Source organism: Cavia porcellus, unplaced genomic scaffold (genome assembly GCF_034190915.1).
Source record: "Cavia porcellus strain 051 isolate PalLab524CR breed Dunkin Hartley unplaced genomic scaffold, mCavPor4.1 scaffold_21, whole genome shotgun sequence".
NCBI classification, from domain to species: Eukaryota; Metazoa; Chordata; class Mammalia; order Rodentia; family Caviidae; genus Cavia; species Cavia porcellus.
The window spans coordinates 37278655-37297546 of NW_026947504.1; the positions used below are offsets into that span (position 1 = coordinate 37278655).

The 18892-nt window shown below is 39.7% G+C and overlaps 1 protein-coding gene and 1 long non-coding RNA gene across 5 annotated transcripts in view; one reads left to right on the forward strand and one right to left on the reverse strand.

The window, feature by feature from the left end:
• The window catches only part of LOC134471968 (uncharacterized), an 86013-nt gene extending 69165 nt beyond the window's left edge, over positions 1–16848 (reverse strand). The window contains exon 1 of the long non-coding RNA XR_010041756.1: positions 10193–16848. This is a non-coding gene — a long non-coding RNA (uncharacterized LOC134471968). The remainder of the gene's footprint in view (positions 1–10192) is intronic.
• Uspl1 (ubiquitin specific peptidase like 1) overlaps positions 16814–18892 on the forward strand; it is a 33800-nt gene continuing 31721 nt past the window's right edge. The window contains exon 1 of one of the 4 annotated variants that reach the window (XM_063232575.1): positions 16814–17139. The gene's annotated coding sequence lies outside the window, so the exon portion shown is untranslated. The remainder of the gene's footprint in view (positions 17140–18892) is intronic. The other 3 variants (XM_063232574.1, XM_063232577.1, XM_063232576.1) reach the window with 3 other exon arrangements.

Sequence of the window (18892 nt, forward strand, 5' to 3'; positions counted from 1 at the left end):
ATATGGGGCAAATGCACTACTAAAAACATTCTACTTTGAAAGTAGGTATGGTCAACTACATAAATTGGAAACTGGGAGGCACCATCATCATTCATCAAGTATATACCAGGCACATACAAACCACATGTAGTCCTTGCCTGCACATGGCTCACAATCTAACACAGAGACAGAAATATGTATACATTTATCCCATTTATATATATGCATACATGCTATGAAGACAACAGTAACAGGGATAATTTATAAAGAGCTTCTCAGATAGACAGACAGCCAGACAGAAAATATTTAAGCTTAAATTCAAAAGTTTAGGGCCAGTTATATGAATGAGATAGATATGGTGGGACACACCTGTAATCCTAGCTACTTTGGAGTCTGAAGTTGGGAGATTGCTAATCCGAGCCCAGTCTGTTCAACTTAGTAAGAGCAAGTTAACTTAGTAAGAGCAACTAAAAAAAGAAATGATGATAAAGGACTAGTATTGCCAGCATGGAGTTAAGCCCCCTAAAGATGGGTCATGCAAACTCCAGGTTAATATAGTCACTGTAGCATATCTTCAAACTTTTTTAAATTTAATTTTAAAGAGGGTAAAATAAACATAACAAAACAGAACAAAGCAGATCAGAAGAAAACAAAGTAAATGACACAGATTTCAAAGCAAGACAACAGGAGATCTATAGTGGCTACCATAATGTCTCTTGTTTTCTTCTAAGTAGTTGTCCCTGTTTTCACAGACAATGAATTCATACAAAACAAAAAAGTGTAAAACTGATCAGAATGGAGTAATGAAGGCATTGCAGGCCATCACAACCAGACAATAGGAAAATCACCAATGGCTGCAATAATGTCTCTTGTTCTCTTCAAAATAGCTGTCCATACCTTCATGTATGTTGAAATTAAACAATACAAAACAGACTAAAACCATTCTGAACAAAGAATAAAAGTATTTCTGGATTTCACAGCATGAGGATACAGAATCAGCAATGGATACCATAATGTCTCTTTTTCTTCAAAGTAGCCATCCATTTCATCACACATAATATAATCGATTCTTGTAAACTATTTAGGAGAAGTACTATGCATGTATAAGTCACTACATGATACTTATCCTTTCTGTATTAGAGGGGAAAACAAAACAGATTACTAGAAAAATGAGAAACAAAAAAGACAAGTAACAGTAACAAAGAGCCCAAAACAATGACAGGTATAGGCCTTCAAAAAGGTAGAAACATAACTAAAGTTGTTATTTTATGTAGTGATCTTCAAGAGTTCCTCAGATCACCAGACACAAACATGCAAAATTGTTCCAGTCCTATGAATGTTAACTGTTTTGTTCCATGAACTTACAGTATTTGTAGCACAATCATCTTAGCTATCCTGTGTTTATACAAATTTAGATATTCTTGTCATCCTTTTTCTTTTTCCTCCTTTCTCCTGAGATGTTATTTTTTTTCCCTCTTTGAGCAGATTCTTACCCTTTCACTGTATTTATTGAGGATTTTGTATTTTATGTACTCTACCATTTCTTACACAAGGGAGACAATACCATATTTATACACGTGAGTTTATTTCACTTATGAGTATGGTCTCAAGTTGCATCCATTTACTTATAAATATCTCAATGTTATCATACTTTATAGCTGAGTATACTACATTGTATAAAAATACCACATCTTTTTAATCCATTCCTCAGTTGATGGGCATTTAGGTTGTTCCCAATATCTGGTGATTACAAATTGTGCTGGTATAAACATGGGTGCACATATATCATTGTGATATGATGGTTTCAATTCTTCTGTGACTATGTCCAGAAGTGGAATAGCTGGGTCAAAAGGGACTTCCAATCTCAGCTTTTTGAAGAACTTCCAGACTGACCTCCACAGTGGTTGTACCAGCCTACTCTCCCACCAACAGTGCAGAAGTTCCTTTTCCCCCCACAGCTTCTTCAGCATTTGTTGTTGGTAGTTTTCTTCACCCTGGCCATTATTTCTAGAGTGAGATGGAATCTCAGTGCTGTTTGAATTTGCATTTCTCTAATGACCAATGACGCTGAATATTTTTTCATGTATTTATTTGCCATTTGTATTTCTTTATTTGAGAACTGTGTATTCATCTCAGATGTCCAGTTTTGGATTGGGTCTTTGAATTTCAAGAATCTGATTTTTTAAAAAATTCTTTATATGCTCTAGACAGAAGCCCTTTGTCTGAGGGACAGCTGACCAAGACTTTTTCAAAATTCATGGGTTTCCTTTTTACTCTGTTGGAGATTTCTTTCGACATGCAAAAACTTTTTAATACAATGAGATTCCAGTTATCAGTTCTGGGAAGTATTTCTTGGGTGGTCTGATTTTTGTTCATGAATTCTCCACCTACTCCTATGTCTTCAAGATTTCTACCTACTTTGTCTTTCTGCAGATTTAGTGTTTCTGTTTTAATATTTAGATCTTATAGGTGTGGGTCTAGTTTTAGTTTTCAGCATATGAAGAGCAAGTTTCTACAGCACCATATATTAAAGAGACTATCTTTTTTCCAGTGAACATGTTTGGCCCCTTTATCAAAGATAAGGTGGCTGAGTGTGTTTGTAGTTGTAGTTGTACCTTCTAATCTATTCCACTGATCTTCAGGTCTATTTTTATTCCAGTAGTATGTTGACTTTATTACAGTAGCTTTATAGTTTAACTTCAAGTCAGGGATGGTGATGCTTCCTGCCTTGCTTTCATTACTCAGAATTGCTTTTGCTATTCTAGGTCTTTTCTGGTTCCAGATGAATTTAAGGAATGATTTCTCTAGATCAATGAGGTATGCTAGTGGTATTTTGATTGGGATTGCATTAAATCTGTATTACAGTTTTGGGAGAATGGCCATTTTTACAGTATTTGTTTTTCCTATCCATGAACAAGGTATGTCTTTCCTTTTTCTGAGATCCTCTTCGATTTCTTTTTCAGGGTATTATAATTTTCCCTGAATAGATCTTTTACTTCTTTTGTTAGATTCATTCCTAAGTATTTCTTTTTTGTGTGTGGATGCTATTGTGAAGGGTGTGGCTTCTCTTATTTCTCTCAGTGAGTTTGTTTGTGTATTGGAATGCTATTGATTTTTGAGTGTTGACTTTGTATTCAGCTACATTACTGAATTTAGTTATTATACCTATGAGTCTTCTTTGGGGAGGTACCAGGGATCAAACTCATGACTGAGCACTTGAAAGGCAGGCACTTATGCCACTGAGCTAGATCCCCAGCCCTAATTAGGAGTCTTTCAATGGAGTTTTGGGGGTCTTCTGTGTAGAGTATCATGTCATATGAAAATAATGACAATTTAACTTCTTTTCCTGCCCTCCTTTTGTTTCTCTCTTAACTGCTCTGGCTAGTATTTTCAGCACTATATTGAATAGGAGTGATGATAATGGACATCCTTATTTTGTTCCTGACTTTAGAGTAAAGGCTTTCAGATTTTGGCCATTTAATATGATGCTGGCTGTTGGTTTGTCATAGATGGCTTTTATCACATTGAAGTAAAGACCATCTATTCCAATTTTCTGTAAGGTTCTTACCACAAGCGAGTGTTGGACCTTATCAAAAGCTATTTTCTTTGTATCTATAGAAATGATCATGTGATTCTTTTTGGCTCTATTGATATGGTAGATTACATCTATTGATTTGCATGTGTTGAACCATCCCTGCATTCCTCGGATGAATTCCACTTGGTCGTGGTGTATAATCTTCTTAATGATTTGTTGCATTCTGCTTGTCAATATTTTATTGAGAATTTTTACATCTATGTTCATGAGGGAGATTAGCCTGTAGTTCTTTTTGTTGGGTCTTTCTCTGGTTTTGGTACTACAGTAATGCTTGCTTCCAGGAATGAGTTGGGAACTGCTTCCCTTTCAATTCATTGAAGAGTTTGAGGAGTGTCAGCATTGTCTTCTTTGAATTTCTCCTAGAATTCCACAGTGAATACATCTGGACCTGGGCTTTCCTTTGTTGGTAAAGTTTTAATTACCTTTTCAATTTCATTAATTGAAATTGGGTTATTCAGCAGTTTTACATCTTCTTGACCCAGCTTTGGTAATTCATATGTTTCTAGGAATCTGTCCATTTCTTTTGTGTTATCAAGTCTATGAGAGTAGGTTTTCAAAATAGGTATTGATGATCTTCTGTATTTCCACACAGTCTGTAGTGACTTCATCCTTTTAGTTCCTTATTGCATGAATTTGTTTTTCATTCCTTTTTAAAATAAGGTTGGTTAGAGGCTTATCAATGTTATTTATTCTTTCAAAGAACCAACTCTTTGATTCATTCTTTGTATTGTTTTCTTAGTCTCTACTGCATTGATTTCTGCTCTGATCTTTATAATTTCCTCCCTTTTTTTTGGCTTTGGACTTGACTTGTTCTTCTTTTTCTAGATGTTTGAGGTGTAGCATCAGGTTGTTTACTTGTGTTCATTCTGTTTTTTTGACGTGGGAATTCACTGCAATAAATTTTCCTCTGAGGACTGCTTTCACTGCATCCCACAGGTTGTGATATGTTGTATTTGTATTTTCATTTGCTTATATATAGTTTAATTTCTTCTTTAATTTCCTCTGTGACCCACTATAGATATTGTTTCATTTCTTCATTAATTTCCTCTGTGACCCACTGATTGCTCAGGGATGTATTACACAATTTCCATGTATTTGTGGGGTGATTTGCAGTTTCTTTTATCTTTAATTTCTAGTTTCATGGCACTACGATCTGATAACATGCATGGGATAATTTCAATTCTTTCGTACTTACTTAATAAGCATGTTCTGTGGGGTAGTGTATGGTCTATTTTAGAGAATGTCCAATGTGATGCTGAGAAGAATGTATATTCTGATGTTGTTGTGTGGAACACTCTGTATACATCCACTAAATCCATTTGTTCACAGGTGTGATTCAGTTCTGTTATTTCTTTGCTGATTTTGTCTAGTTAATCTGTCTCTTTGTGTCAATGGGGTGTTAAGGTCTCCCATTATGTTATTGCTTATTTTATTTTTCATTTCTGTTAATACTTATTTTGTATAGCTGGGTGCTCCCAAATTTGGTGCATATATATATGATTGTTATCTTTTCCTCTTGAAGTTTTCCCCTAACTAGTATGTAGTGACCTTCTTTATCTCTCAGGATCATTCTTGGTTTGAAGTTCACATTGTCTGCAAATAGAATAGTTACCCCTGCTTTTTGGGGGGGGGGTTCCTGTTGCATGAAGTATTGTTTTCCGTTCTTTGACTGTCAGTCTATTAGCTTCCTTTTGGGTTAGATGGGTTTCTTGTAATATCATATGGTTGGATATTGTTTATTGATCCATTCTGCCAACCTGTTTCTTTTAGTTGGTGAATTGAGGCCATTTACATTAATGCTTATAACTGATATATATTGGTTTATTTTTTGACGTTATCTTTCTGCTGTTGATTCTTTATCTTTCTTTCCCCTCTGTTAAATTGGTTGCCTTGCTTAGTGGTTTTTTCCTATGTCTTTCTAGAATGTCTTTCAGTATTCTTTGCAGGGTTGGTTTGGTGGTCATTAAGTTCTTCAGCTGTTCTTTGTCATGGAAGTATCTTATTTATCCAACAATTTTGAAGGACAGTTTTTCAGGGTACATTAATCTGGGTTGGAAGTTGTTCTCCTTCAGGATCTGAAATACTTCACTCCATGCTCTTCTTGACTTCATTGTTTGTGTTGAGAAGTCTGCTGTGATTCTGATAGGCTTTCCTTTATAGGTGATCTGTCTCTTCTCTAACAGCTTTTAATATTCTGTTCTTATGTTGGACTACTGGGACATGGATTATTATATTTCTGAGTGAAGTTTATTTTGGTTATGGCTATTTGGAGTTCTATATGCTTCATTTATCTGTATCTCAGCTATTACTTCTGTAAATAGCCTCTTGATATTGTGTTGTCACCTTGTTTTTCATTTATACCTATCAATCTTATGGTGTTTTGCTTTCCATCATCTTGTAGCTACTGAATTGTTATTTCCTGATTCTTTGTTATTTTTAAAACATCTTTCCTTTCCTATTCACTAGCTACAATCTTGTCTTTGAGGTCTGAAAGTCTATCTTCAATTTCACTGAGGTAGTTTTGCCAACTTTTGATGGAGTTATTTCCTGTATATCTCTTTGACTCTGTTTCATGCATTGTTCCTTTCTTACATTGTTTGTTCAGTTTCCATCTTTATGCATTGTTCTTCCAATTTTTTTTTACTGGTATCAGGGATCGAACTCATGATCGTGCACTTGCAAGGCAGGAGCTTATGCCACTGAGCTAAATCCCCAGGCCCAGTTCCTCTAATTTTTAACTATGTCTTCTTTAGATGTGTTCAGCATTTCTTTCATTACATTTATCATTTCTTCTTTTACCTGGGAGATTATTTTTGGTCTGAGTTCTTTTATAGCTTCCTGGGGTTTCTTTACTTCAGTTGTTATTATTTCAGGAGTTTCATGTGTATGGCTTACATTTCTTTATGTCCATGTCTCCTAGGCTTGCTTGGGATGGGCTGGAGGTTTGAGATTGCATTTTGCTCTTTCATTTTGTCATTTTCCTATATCCCCTTAGGGAAGCCAAAGGCAAGGTCTGTTGTTTCTTGGGTTGAGAATATCTATCCTTATTGCAGGGAGTTTTCCCAGTTGAGTGGAGGTCCCTAGACAGACCTTACCATGTGACTTCCAGCCAGCTGGCATCACTGGCTGGGGCCTTACCCATCTGAGGGATGCCCCAAAGCTTTCCCTTAGGCTTGAAATCTCTGTGTACCCTTTTGGCTCATGAGGCAGAATGCAGGTGGCCAAGGGCCACTCAGGGGTCAGTTGGCAGGACCCAATTAAGCCTGGAGGGACCCGCTAGTGCATCCTCCAGTGTTATGGAATACTGGGCAGGGCCTTACCAGCTTTGGAGCGATGCACCAAAGCTTTCCTGTTGGCTGGAAACCACTATATGACCTTTCTGCTTGTGGGGCAGAACACAGGCATCCCCAGGCCACTTTCTTGAAACATTAAGTTTTTTCCTATTATTTCTATTATCACTTCTTTTTTGGTGTTTTCAAAAATTTTTTTTCTTGGATAAATTTCCTGCCTAAATTGAATGACAGAATGACACCTGGGGAATTGAAGCCTACTCATTTCCAAATAATCCTAAATTCCTCTGAGTCCTTTATGACTGAAAATTTTATCTTGAATTGGCAACTATGTCCCAGTGAAAGAGGGTTTCTCTATATGAGCTTTGATTTGGAGGCCTCTTGATTGCTAATCAACATACTGTGTAATTACTTCAACAAATACTTATGAAATGTTAATTCTGCCCCTGGAAAAATGCAGTGTTGCTTTTTCAACTCTAGACTGGTCTAGGGTCAAAGAGAATAACTGTACTTAGTGCAGCTCCAAACTACTGAACATTCTTGATTTACTCCTACACTATGTTCAGTTATGAGGGTGGGTGATATATTGGAAAAAGTCCTGGTAGAAATTAGAGATGGAGGCTTTCTTCTCAGGCCTGCCATTTTGTATATAAATTCAAGTAAGCTGTTTACTTCTTCATGGCTTAATTTCTTTTTAGTAAAGGAAAAGTATGAAGTTGCATTACACAGAAATTTTGTTACAGCTAGATCACAAGAAACACTCATGGGAGTCTGAGAATTGAGAAACAAACAAGCTTTATTGGTAGATGGCAGACAACAGAAAAGCAAGAAGCTGAAGCTATTGACCCTGAATCTTTGTTCTTCAGGATCTTTATACCGTTTTAAAAGGCTACAAGTTCCTGAGTTACCACAGTGTTGTAGTCAGGGGTTGTGAGGAGGACCATTAGATACAGGACATATAATTTATAGCATTATTTATAATGGCCACCCAAGTAGTTAAATACAGAAGAAGTGCAAGAAATCTGTCCACAACACTAGAGAGCTAGAAAATCCAGCTGAGGACCTGTATCCCACGGCAATAACCTGCATGAGATTAGCTGAAAACCTAGAACCTACGTCAATGACTCATGCAAGTCTACTTCACAGATCTGGACTGGAGGGCCCAAAGGTCAGCAGTGGAAGTCAGAAGTCTATGCCAGCAGGGTGAAAGATCTGTGTCAGTAGTTTGAGTGTTCAGCAGTGGAGCCAAGAAGTAATGCTCAAAATAAGGACAAGGGCTCCCATGAAAAGTAACACAGCCATCTTCAATGACAATCAGGTCCTGAGCTCTTCTCACAATGAGAATAAGCTCCTCCAAAGATAATAGCGAAGTCTGAATCAGGGGAGTCAGCATGACAAACTCCTCCAGAAGAACCAATAGCTCCAAATAATAACACTTAGGAGAACCCACAATGCTACTCTTCCTTTTCAGGGCTCCTTTCTATGCTGGCAACCATCCTTAGATGGGCAATCCATGCATCATGCTCATTCAGTTCAGCTGGTGTTTAAGTGGACTACCAGTTACCAATCCACAACACTCAGTAAACAACTTGTACATCTTGTTGGAATGTCACAAGACTCTTAAATGACTCTTTTCAAGCACCTACTTTTTTGTCATACAGGATATGTTTATCTTCTTTAAATTTAAAAAAAGCAATCCAGTCAGTCCTTTGGGCTGATGTCCCAAGAGGCAAAGGCTCAGACTGGACAGTCCATTCAAGAGTGAGAACTGCCACTCCCCCATAATCTGAAAACAGGGCCAGGTCTGGGTACTGGAGAGATATATGTATTGAGGACTGGTTGAAACATGTAGATCATCTTGATTACTTCTGTGCAGTTATGTTCAGATGGCTCCAGAGATGTAAGAAGGGAAGCAGGGTTGAGAGCCTGTATGGTTTTAATAGTTAGTCTTGAAGGAATACAAAAGAATGTTATCTTTTAAATCTAGCACAGTATACCAAGTTTTAGCACATGGGAGCAAGCTAAGCAAAGCGTAAGGGTAAGGGACAGTAGCGTAGAAGGTAACCACCAAGGTACTGACAGCTCGAGTCCTGGACCCGATGATATTCATTTGTCCCAGGCTTGGGAGGTAACATTCACTCAAGATTCCTGCCTCAAGCAATCTCTTTACATGGGGTTTAATTTCCTGCCACACTTCTGTGGTCACTGGGATTGCTTTCAATGAATCAGGTTTGCATGTCCCACCAGCTTCACTATCACAGGAAACACATGACCTGCTAGGCCTGGCAGATTATCCCCTGCCCAAAACGAGAAAATGTTTGACCCAAGAAGGGGGTGCCAAATGCTCTGGTGTCTGATCTCTCAAATCCAGGAGGCAACTAATCTTTTTGCATAGGAAAAGTAACAGTTAAAACATAAGATTCTGACAGGGCCTCTTCCCTAGTAGTTAGAATAGTTTCCAGGGGTGGGGATAAAGGAAATCTGAGCTTCCAGTTTGCAGAGGTCTCAGCCCAGGATGGAGCGAGAACAGTTAGGCATAAGCATTAAAGGATGACTAAGCATTTGTCCAAGCTGAAATCTGTTATAGTTCACAAAATGTATAAGTTGATGTCTTGGTTACTTTTTCTTGTTGCTGAGACAAAATACCTGACACCCAAAATTAGTTAAGGAACAGTGCATTTCTTACAGTTTGGAGGTTTCATTTCATACTCAGCTGGCTCCAAGTGGCAGGGTGGCACAGTGGGGCCATAGTAAACAGCAAGAGTGAACCAGGGAGAGAGAGAGAGAGATACCTTCTTCCCATCATTACACTGTACACTGGCTCCACCCAAGATGGCTGTTGCATTCACACCACCAATCAGAGCGCTAGAAAAACAAACCAATCACAAATGCTAGATTCAGCTGCATCCATGATTGCATCCACTGACAGTTGAAGATTGGCCAGTTGTTCCCTATACTTGTATTTTTCTACTTATGAGTGGAGTTACCAGTTGATCACTACAGATACATTCGCACTAGTGTCTACCAAGAACTTTATAGGTTTTTTTCCCCTACATTTGTGGTTAGCATGGGTTCCCTGGAGCTGAGCAACAGAGACCCATGCCCCCATCATTTTGAAACTTCTGTGATCCATCACAAACACTTTCGTTTTCTACTTCTATAGCAGCTTTGGGCACTGTTGCTTAAGATGCCCCATTTCCTTATAATAGGCACAATGATTTGGATCTAATGGAGGGCATCTCCCTCCTCATTGAGACCATTTTCCTTTGTCCCTCTTTCCTCTAATCCCTGACGGAGCCATTTCTCTCTTATAAGCTACCAGCAATACCTTTGTTGGTTCTTCCTGTAGTTTCCATTTCTCTATTTTCTTTTTCAAATCTATTTTAAAGAGAAAAAAATTAGAATTTCAAAACAATAATTAGGGGATAAAAATGGTATTTACATTGTGTATTATCTTCAAAAAAAGAGTACAAGATGTCTACATTTAATTGTCCAAACAATACTAGCACAAACTTTTACCCTCAATGAACTCAGTCTATTATATTTTCTGAGCCACTTCAACCGAGCCATAGCATCACTACAAACCCATCTAGCTTCTGTAATTTGTGGCGTATGTTGACTGGGCAACAAATGACATATTTATCATTCTGGCATCTTAGCTATCTTGGGATCAAATGGAATGTATGTCCAATAAGCCCCAGGAGGCACTCAAGAATTGTGGAGGGACTTTCATTAGTTCTCTGACACACTTCTACCACTTTATGAAGGTTTGTAAGATGACAGGGAGCCGCATGGAACCCTTTCATCAAATCCTTGTGGTGGACAGCTAGATTTTGGGCTCCCAGGGCAGTATTTAGGTACCAATTTAGTGATGAGGTAAAACACACTTCATTTCTGCTGCCTGCTCTTGTTCCATTCCCCTGGCTTTTGCTCTTACATTATCTTCGGCAGTTTTCCAAATCCTCTCTCCCCTCTGAGGAAAATAAGGCAAACAGCAACTGTTGACAGTCGTCCCAATTGGGGTGATGTGGTTTGAACACTGACTCTAAGAGGCTCATCAGAGATCAGGGTTGTTCTGATAAAGGGAAGTTTTAGTACTAAAAGGATCATACACAAAAATGTACTGAATTGTGCCTCTCTGCCCAGGCACTGCCATCTGCTGGAGAAGCAAAACTGGGATGGGAGCTGAGGAAGACACCTTCCCAGTTGGAGAAGAACCCCCACTCATAGGCTGTCTTGTGATTGCACAGAGTGTGTTTTGCCATTCATCAGTATCTGGCATGAAGAGTCCCTCACTCTGAGAGGTGGACTCTGTTATGTACCCTGGGGAGGGCTGTTGGTAGGGATGACAGTGAGGTGGTCAACAGGGTAGAGGCAGTGTTGAAGGAGCTAGAGAAAGGGGCTCATTCTCCTCAGGAGCTGGGAGTAATACAGAGGGATTTACATCAGAACACTCCCTTAAATCACCAAAGACTGCTCAAGAAGTCCCCAAAGACATGTTGTGAGCCAGTAGGACAACATTTGAATGGCATGTAATAGGAATCAACATATGGAAATTGATCTGGATGCCCTGGATTCCCAATGATAATACTCCACACCTTACCAGTTATTTGGGGGTTGACCATCCCCTCTGAAGGCCAACATGGAGAGCTGGCCATTCCAGTTCACATAGAGTCCAGATCTTTCCTCATTTAACCCTATAATCACCCTTAAACCTGTAAGAAATTATTATTATTATTATTATTTTTGTATTGGGAATCAAACTCAGGACCTTGTGCTTGCCAGGCAGGCATTGTGCTGCTGAGAAACCTGTCAAAATTTTTGAACACACAATCTAAAACAGTCAGCTTGCTGCCTGCAGAGCCCATTGTGGACACAGAAGAACAACAGCTTATCTCAGCAAATTCTCTTTTCTCTACACAGTCAAAAACACAAACAAGAGTTGGAGGCTCACGAAATTGGAAAACAGTGTATTGCAGACAAGCTTCAATTTCTCCAAGTGCAGGGCAGCAAGGAGCAGGAATGGTAGGAGCAGGTCAAACATCAAAAGTGCAAGCCAGGTGGCAGATCTGGCTATGACCTGGAATCATGGGTGCCATCTGGGGAGATAACACAGACATACAAAAAAGACAAACAATCCCGGGAAATGATAAGCACCATAGCTGCTAATTTAGGCAATTCAGAGGCAAACTCTGACCAAACATTTGGCCACATTGAGACCTTAGCAAGCACCCCATCCAATGGCCAGGCTAAACCAACTGCTAGCACAAAATAACAAGTCCCCGAACAAGCTCAAGCAAATGCTAAAATGAAACCAAATGAGACAGCTGTTTCTGTCTCACAGCCATGGTGTCCAGATACACTAGTCTCAGGAGGCAGGTGAAATCAGCCAAGGTTAATTTCACAGGAAGATCAACTGTTAAGACAAGGAGGCCCAGGGACCCCTCAATCCAAGAGCTTTTGCCATGAGAGAATCTCACTGGGGTCTCCAAAATGTTATAGCTAGATCATGAGACACACTCACAGGAGGCTGAGAATCAAGAAAGAAGTAAGTTTTATTGGTAGCTGGTGGATGACAGAACAGCAAGGAGCTGAAGCTGTTGACCCTCAGTCCTTGTTCTTTCAGGATTTTTATACTTTTTCAAGACCACAAGTTCTTCAGTTTCCAGAGCAACCATATGGCGCTATATCATGTCCCAAGACCCTTACAAAACTCTTTTCAAACATCTGCTGTTTGTTACACTGGATGTAGGCAACAGTCATTGCAACCATTGTGTGCTAAAACTGTGCCTCCTTTTGTGGGTTTTATGGTTAATTGGATGGGAGGGGAGTCTTTGGGAGTGAGGTTAAGTAAAGTTTAAGTACAAGCTAAAATGGGGCCTAAAACAAAATGGAGTCACAACTGCTCTTACAATTTAACTAGATGCTAGGCAAGAAATTAAAAAGAGGGGCTGGGGATTTAGCCCAGTGGCATAAGCACCTGCCTTGCAAGCAGGCGGTCGTGAATTCAATCCTCGGTACTGATAAAAAGGAAAAGACAAAAAAAAAAAAAAAAAAAAAAAAAAAAAAAGAAAGAAATTAAAAAGAAAAACAACAGCTTAAATAGATTATACCCTAGAATAAGCATGAGTATAGAATCAGTAATTTGTTATAAAATCAGTCTGTTTTCGTGACTGTCACTGTAAATTTTGTTTTTCTATGATTTTGAGACAGACTTGCTATGTAGTTCAGGCTGGCCTCAAATTTGTAGCAGTTCTTACCTCAGCCTCCCAAGCGCTAGGATATACCACCATACCCCACCTACTATGTGATTTTGATGTTTAAATATTGATGTTTATTTAGTGTAATGTTCATCCCTAAACAATGGCATCCCTAAACATCCCACCTGCTTCCTCTTAGCCTCTAAAGAAGAAACAGTGGTTCAAGTGATGGGACTTGTATCTTTATACTTATTTTAGAATCAAATAGGTTATTGACTCTATACTATTATACTGGCCTAGGGGTCATATGGGCCACTGCATAAATGAATACACTGACATAGGGTGAAAAGATGAAAAGTTATTTGTTACACAGCACTTTTAATAAAGAGCTGAAAAAAACAAACTTTGAACATCCAAAAGACCAGACTGATGAAATAATGCCACAGAGCTGCAATGGAGTATCATGCAGCCATAAAAGGGATAACCCTTACAAAATACAGAATAATTTGAGTGAATAAATAAGGTATGTAAAGTGTGCACATGTGTACCATTTGTTTAAAAGGAGAAAAATAAAACACATTGATACTACTCATTTGCTTGTACATACACTTAAAAAAATATACACAACCATTAGCCCTTGTTGCTTCCCAGAACTAGATACGAAATCTGGCAACTGAGGTACAAATGTGGCAGTAATTTTTCAGTGTTCATTTTTTGATTTCTGAACCATGTGTATACTAAAAAGAAAAGAACAATTTAAATCAGCATGTAGCAGTTTGAGATGAAATGGAAACATGTCCTTAGTGGAAAACATTTTTTAAAAGTAAGTGGTAATTCTAAGAGTTAATACCTGTAGTCAGAATGTTTAAACTACAAAGGTCCTCAAGATATCAATCTCTTCTAAACTTCCCATTTTATAGATGTGTAAACTAATGTTTTTGAAATTCAGTGGCTTGTGACAAATCACACAGCAGAAGAAATTTCTGGAATATTTTGATGTCTAGGACTCTTTATCATATTATTTCCTCATTTTGTGTGGGAAAAATGGAACCAAGTTTATTTAGGCTACAATATTAGCTATCATATTCTGTCTATAAATTTTAGTACACAATATGAAAACTACCTTAATCCCTGGGACTACTGTCATAGTCTTGTTTGGATCACTACATGGTTATACTTACAAATAAATGCATTTTCTGAATCATAAATTCACTGAGTGCAAGAATAAAATGTCTCATGTTAATTTTTTTAAATATACAAATGTCTACCACAAGTTTATTGCCAAAAATATTAATGTAGGTCATTAACCCCTTAACTAAAGCCCAAGTGTGGAATGTGCTTTATTTATTTATTATCTGTTTTGAGAAGGTCTCGCTCTAGGGTTCAGGTTGGCCTTGAACTCATTTTATAGCCCACGCTGGGATTATAGGCATGTTGGGATTACAGGTATGCACCACCAGGCCTGGCATTGGATGTTTTAGGAATAAGAATTGTTTGGAATTTTAAAAATGTTAGAAGGTACGCAAACCAATTATAATATCCCATATAACAGTAGCCAACAGCAGCACTCCATAATCAAACCTTGGTTTCAGCAAAACATATGGTATGAAGACTACACGTAGTTCATCACATATACATTAGTTCAGGTTATATTTTGCTACCAAATGAATTTTGTCTACAAACTGAAAAAATCTGGATGGCCAAGCTTTCTGAATGTTAGCTTTAGATAAGGGATTGTAGACTGTACTCAAGTGGGTGCTGCAAAAAAGAATCACTAGTTTCTTCAGCTCCATCTTTCTGATGAGAAGTAATCATAGCAGGCAGCTTGTGTATCAAGTTTGAACCACAGATTTTTGTTCTGGTTAAGGAATTCAATCTTGCAAGAGCTGACAGCATGAGAAGAGAAAATGAAAGAAAGCAAGCCTGCATGGCATTGTACTCCTTTTGTAGTGTATTCATTAGTTTATAGTTTAACAGATAAATTAAGGTTAAAGACTTCCTTTTAATAAATGAGTATACAAATGGAAATAAGCAAACAGAATTTCTGTCTCATAATGCTGACAAAACAGTGGAAGCAATGAGCTTTAATCAACTGGGAGGGGATTCTACTCCAGGATCTCTGTACATAGGAAAGGAATTTAAAATATTCTGGTAATTGTATACAATTTTGTTAATTTGACACTCTTACCATCTAGTACTAAACTTTTCCTGATCTCCTATATTAGAATCTTTCTCTAAAGATTTTTCTTGTTTTTCACAATGCAAAGAACTACCAGTCAAAGCAGCACAAACTAAAATCTTTTTTCCTTTCTCTCCACAAACCAAACCTCATTTCTGTTTTGTTCTTTTCATTATTCCATGGTGGGTAGCGGCTGGGGGTGTGTGTCGGAGAAATAAAATTTGCAATAGAAGACTATGAATTTGCACCAAAAGACAATATTTGGTTTTTAAAATTAGGGATGTTGCTTTGCAATCTTAAAATTTTGGCCACATTTTAACTCTGCCAATTGTGCCGTCCCGCTTAAGTTAGTTAGTATTCAGTGTTAATCACAGAAAAGGTGTATTCCATTGTAAAAATGTAAATAATAATGGTGTACAAGAAAAAACCAAGTTTGGCTATGTCAAGAGGAAGTACTAGTTCTCAAATTTTCATAATTCAAAAAATAAAGCCTAATTAAACGTATACAAATATATCAGTAAGTTGATAAAAGTAGCAGTACAAAAATAAGCAAAAACCAATTATTTTTTTCTAGAAGAAAAAAAAAAAAGCTCCCAACAAACTGTTGGATTTCTTGATCACCCAGAAGTACTACAAACTAAAATCCTTTTTCACGTGAGAATAACACGTAACTTTGTTCCTCCGTATCACCCTATCAGTTACCGGATTATTCCAGAATCATTTAAGGATGCTAAAAATCAAAAGCAAAAATCCAGATTCTCCCCAAAACTCAAAGCACAGTCTAAAATGCCAACCGTGGTTCCTCTGCAAAGAAACTGTGAGAAACCACGAAATTGATACCCTAACACACTGAAACAATTGGTCCCAAAGAACTTCTGGAATAAGTTGCTTTCAAAAATTAGAATGCAGACTCAGACACAGCAGCAGCAGTCACGATGTCCTTTAAACCACATGACCAACCTACAGAAGCAGTCTTAAAACTTACCAACTAAAATGACAACTCCCCTTTGCCGGAAGTTCACACAGGGCAGGGCAGCGGAAAAGCGCGCAGCAAGGGCAGATCGGCTGCTCGGTACCAGAACGGGTTATGGAGAGCCAACTGCCTGCGCTGCCGTGACTCTCCTTACCGTCAGAAGATCAGGGAGCAAGGAAAGGAGAATCACCTCAGAATCCTGGCAGAAAAGTCCCTGGCCTAAAACCTGGGGTGTAGAGAAAGGAGGGTCCGTGTGTGGTGACCCTCTGTGAACACGCACTGAGCACCAGGCTCTCACCAAGGCTTTAGGAGCGGGCTAGGGCGCCTAAAGTCGCGCCTCCAAGGCGGCCCCTTTCTGCTCGGATTGCACCCTACGGGTGGCTGCGGGACCCTGAGCGCCCCACCTGGGGTCTCGAGCCCCAGACTGCAAAGAGACCACCCCCGGTCTCTTTACCTCAGCGGCGTAATCCCTCCGCACCGTGCCGCGCACTAGTTTTACCACGCCCCACCCCCTGACGCCAGCGTCCTCTCCGTCACTCAAGCGTTTTCCAGCAGCTTCCAGAAACGTCGCCTCCCCAAAACCAGCCCCTCACGCGAAGCGGCTCCGCCCTGATTTAGTTATCGCGGTTGAAACTGAGGCTGAGGCTGCGAGATAGGAAGCCACGCCTCTGCGGAGCCCGGCCGGAAGCGCTCCGGTCTTCGCCTTCCCCGCCATGCCTGCATCCTTTCAAGTCCGGTTAGCAGTGGCATGGGGGACTCTTTTGTGGGAGGCTCCAACCGGAAGTTGTTTTCACAGCGGAGCTGCGATGGGGGAGGAGTAGTCCGAGGGGAACGTGGGTTGAACGTTGCTACTTGGTGTGGCGCGCAGGCTGGAACTGGAGTTCGGGCGGACCCGGTACGAAGAAGGGGAGCGCTCAGCGCAGGTAAGGGGAAGAGGGAGTCGTTTCCATCGGCGCTCGAGATGGGGAAAAGCGGACTGGTTGGGTGTCCTGCGGGCGGGTGGCGGGATTGGGGGTGCAGGTCCGTCCGGGTGCAGGGAGGTAAACACTGAAGAGAAACCAGAGTTGGTTTCCCTCTCCCGAGCAGCGTGGAGATGGGTAGGCATAAGGGGCTCAGCCTCTCGGCTGTCCGGGCTTGGATTTTTAAACTCCTGTCTCTCGGTCCTGCCCGGCCGGAGTGGGCGCAGCTGGAGATCGGTATCCCGCCGGGCCGCTTCTCCAGCGTTGGCTTCGCCCGGACGCCTCGTGTGCAGGGTCTGCTTGGTTTTGGAGCTCAGAGGGCAAAGCTCGAAGGGCCAAGGCCTTTTCTGCGAGCAGCTATTTCTCTGGGTTTCCCCATTTTCCTAATTCCCGGGGCCATCTCTGCTACAGCTGTAACTGTAACTCCCCATGCTAGTTAGGGGATCGGGGCTTGCAGAAGTCTTGAAAAGGTGTAAGAGGAAAGATGCTGGGTGTGAAAGATAAAACACTGGGTTGGTCTCATCGTGCAGTGAACCTTAGGTCATAGTACTACTGAGCTGTTTTGGATGGACTCTCCCTAAAAACAGGCTCAGATAAAGAGGTGCTTTTTAAATTGAGCAGAGATAGACTCAAGCTTGTTTTTTGGAGAGCAGTATCATTCGTTTGACAGCGATATGGAGTCGGGAGGGAATGGAAAGAGAGGAAGCATTTTCAAAAGAGCTGTTGACAAAATTTGATGACTTACTGCGGAAAAAGAGGGAAACGAGAGCAGAGAAGGATTCAAACTTGTTAGTTTTGTGTTTGAAAGGCTGGAGATACCAATGTTATGTTGAGATACAGGGACCCGGGAGCAGGTTATTTTTGAAGGGAAGACAGTGAAGGCAGTTACTTAGGGATATATTCAATGTAAGAATCATCCCAGGATTTTTGTGTTTGACAGAAGACCTAGGTAGCTTTTGGTTGTGTTTTTTCTTTTTGTGAATTTTCTGTTTCTACCTGATGTTTCCATTGAAACGGTGGTGGTGCAATCAGGAGGGCAGTTTTGAAGGCGTCTTGTGTTTAACTCATATAATTGAGGGAGAAACAGAACCACCTGGATCCTCCAGGCAGATGGAAATTTTTATCAGAAATTATTTGAAATACATAACCGATTCTCTTTTGAGAATGGTGCAGAATGATACAAGGTGCACTGTGTATGGCTTACATAATGTATAGCATTAATACTAAGTGGTAGCTTTAATTATTATGTATCAGTTGTTGAGCATTAACTCATTTAATTTTTAGACCAGTTTTATGGATAATTTTTGGACTCAGACACGTACAAATCTCATGCTTTTACTATTTTGAAACCGTATACATTTGACTTTCCAATATCCTGTAAATCCTATAAATAAATTACAAATAGAAGCAGCCAAAGATGATAAGGTGGTGGAGCGCAAAGCTCGAAGAGCTAAGACCTTGTCTTTGAGAAGCCTAAAAATGAAAAATACTCTACCCTCAAGGCAATCCTCAGTCAGATAATTTTGCCTCCCCAGGGGCATTTTGGCAGTGTTTGGAGACTTTTTTGGTGGAGAGAGGTCAGCGATGCTCCTCCACATTCTGCAATGCACAGGATAGTTTTTACAGCAAAAAACCATCTGATCCCAGAAGTGTGGTGGTGTAGTTGAGAAGCCCAATCTTATGATTATTTCTTCAGGAACTGGAAATTAAGATTCGT